The following is a 2,244-nucleotide window of genomic DNA, read 5'->3' on the forward strand; positions in this document are numbered from 1 at the left end:
TTTTTCAGAATAATGACATCACTGCCACCACTTCCATATTCTAGTAAGGGACATTCTTGTTCCTGTACTGATGATTCCTAAATAAGATGCTTTTTGGGTATTCCATAGTGTGCTTTGTGTACCACGGGAGTGGAGGTTCCTTTTTCTTTTTTCTTTTCTTTCTTTCTTTATTCTTTTTTTATTTCTTCATTGCTTTTATGTTTTTTTTCTTTTTTAGGTGTTTACCTAAGAATAGGACAGCATGGCAACTTTAAAGTGGGCTAAGCCTAAGTCAGGAAACCTTAGCTTGAAGTCTCATTTCAGTGCTTATGCGTGTCTGATCCTGAGAAGTCTCGTGGGCTCTCCAAACTTCAGTCCCTTGTACATTGGTGGAGAACAGCCCACCATTCACCACTTTCTTGGGATTGTTGGAACAAAACCAATTGTAAGCCTTAAATTGCTAAGGAAATGTAAACTATTATCATTTGAGTCTCAATTACTTTCAATTTACCAAGAGAACTATTTTTCTTTTTCTTTTTCAAGTCATGATTGTGTCTTAGTCATGAAAAAGATTCTCTCCCTTCTTATGGAAAAGTTTCCTTTTAAATCCTATTTATTTTTATTTTTAATATTATTCATTTAGGTGGTAGGTATAGTGTAGAGTTAAAACTCCAACCCTGAGTCAGGAAGAGCTGAATTCAAAGCCAACCTCAGATTCTGACTAGCCATGTCATCCTGGGCATATCAGTTGCCTCTACCAAAAACAAAATAAAACAAAACAACTCCCTCCCCCCCACTCAAACACAATTATTCTCTGAAGGAGCCAGTTTGCTTCATTAGATTGTTGGAATGACTCATGCTCCTTAAAAATTTTCTGGGCTAGTGCAAGATCTTTGTTACACTGATGAGGAAATGCATCCGGAGGATTGTAACGTTAGAGAAAAATTGCATTTTCAAGCAGGAATGAACCCCAGGGGTCATACAGGCCTTGAAATTACATTAGGATATTACATTTTGGGGCAAGTATCTTCTCCATGACTCAGTCTTGGAGTGTTACATAAAGGGGTAAACCCAGAGTCACATAGCCTGGATAGCAAGTGTCAGAGGAGATAATCGAATATAGTTCTTTCTGGCTTTAAAGCCAGTTCTGTGTCCACTAAGATAAGTATCCTCTTCTTTAAATTCTCATTTTTGATCGATAGTTAACCCTCTCCTTTAGACATGAAAAAAGGGATAGGAGAATCTCTTCTTAGGAGACATTTTTTTTCCCCAAGTTTCTGTAAGGCCCTCTTCACAATCTTGTTCTGGAGGCTCTAGATGAGAGGATTGAGCATAGGAATCATGATGCCATATTGTAGGGAAGCAAACTTCTCCACTTCTCCACTGGCCTTATCCTGGGGGATCATGCACATGGCATGAAGTTCCATAGAAGATGACCCCCACCATGAGATGGGAGCTGCAGGTGGAGAAAGCCTTCTTGCTGCCCTGGGTTGAGCAAATCTTCAATAGAGCCCCAATTATGCGTCCATAGGAGGCAAGGGTGAAGGCAAAGGGAGCCAGGAGAGTCAGGAGCTGGTGGCCATCATCAGTAATTTATTAAACTATAGATCATTTCAGGCAAGCTTAACGATGGCGAGGACTTCACAGAGGAAGTGGTTGATGATGTGCTGGCCACAGAACTCCAAGGGGCAAGGCCAGGGCTGGGACCACAGTAAGCAGAAAGACCCAGGTGCTTCCTGCTAACGAGGTACAGATATGGGGACCCATCCTCCCTGGAGAGTGTAGTGGGTTACCGATAGCCACCGGTCATAGGTTATGACAGCCAACAGGAAGCATTCCACAACCCCTAAGTAGAGACCAATGCACATCTGGGCCAGGCCCTCACCCAGGGAGATGGTGGGGGTCCTTGCTAAGCAGTTGATGATCATCTAGGGCACACTTGAGAAAGTGTAGCACATGTCCAGGAAGGACAGGTTACTGAGAAAGAAATACATGGGGGTGTGGAGATGGGAATCATAGTGGATCAGGAAGAGAATGAGATTGTTCCCAAGCAATCTGACAAGGTAGGCCACGAGAAGCAAGCAGAAGAAGATGACTTGAACCCTGGGGAACTCTGAGAGCCCAAGTAGAGTGAAATAGGTCACAGCTGTGTTATTCCTTCTGCCTGTAGCCTTCCTTTACTATCTTCATTTCCTAAGGGGTAAAATTGAAACATGGTCATAAAGTGGACTTGCCAGTCTTTTACATGTCTTTGATAGGCAAGCT

General features: G+C 42.5%; 1 pseudogene; it reads right to left on the reverse strand.

Moving 5' to 3' along the window:
- Window positions 1-1,292: 1,292 nt before the first annotated feature.
- On the reverse strand, window positions 1,293-1,973 carry LOC141562602 (olfactory receptor 13H1-like; annotated as a pseudogene).
- Window positions 1,974-2,244: the final 271 nt, after the last annotated feature.

Source organism: Sminthopsis crassicaudata, chromosome 3 (assembly GCF_048593235.1).
Source record: "Sminthopsis crassicaudata isolate SCR6 chromosome 3, ASM4859323v1, whole genome shotgun sequence".
In the NCBI taxonomy this organism is placed as follows: domain Eukaryota; kingdom Metazoa; phylum Chordata; class Mammalia; order Dasyuromorphia; family Dasyuridae; genus Sminthopsis; species Sminthopsis crassicaudata.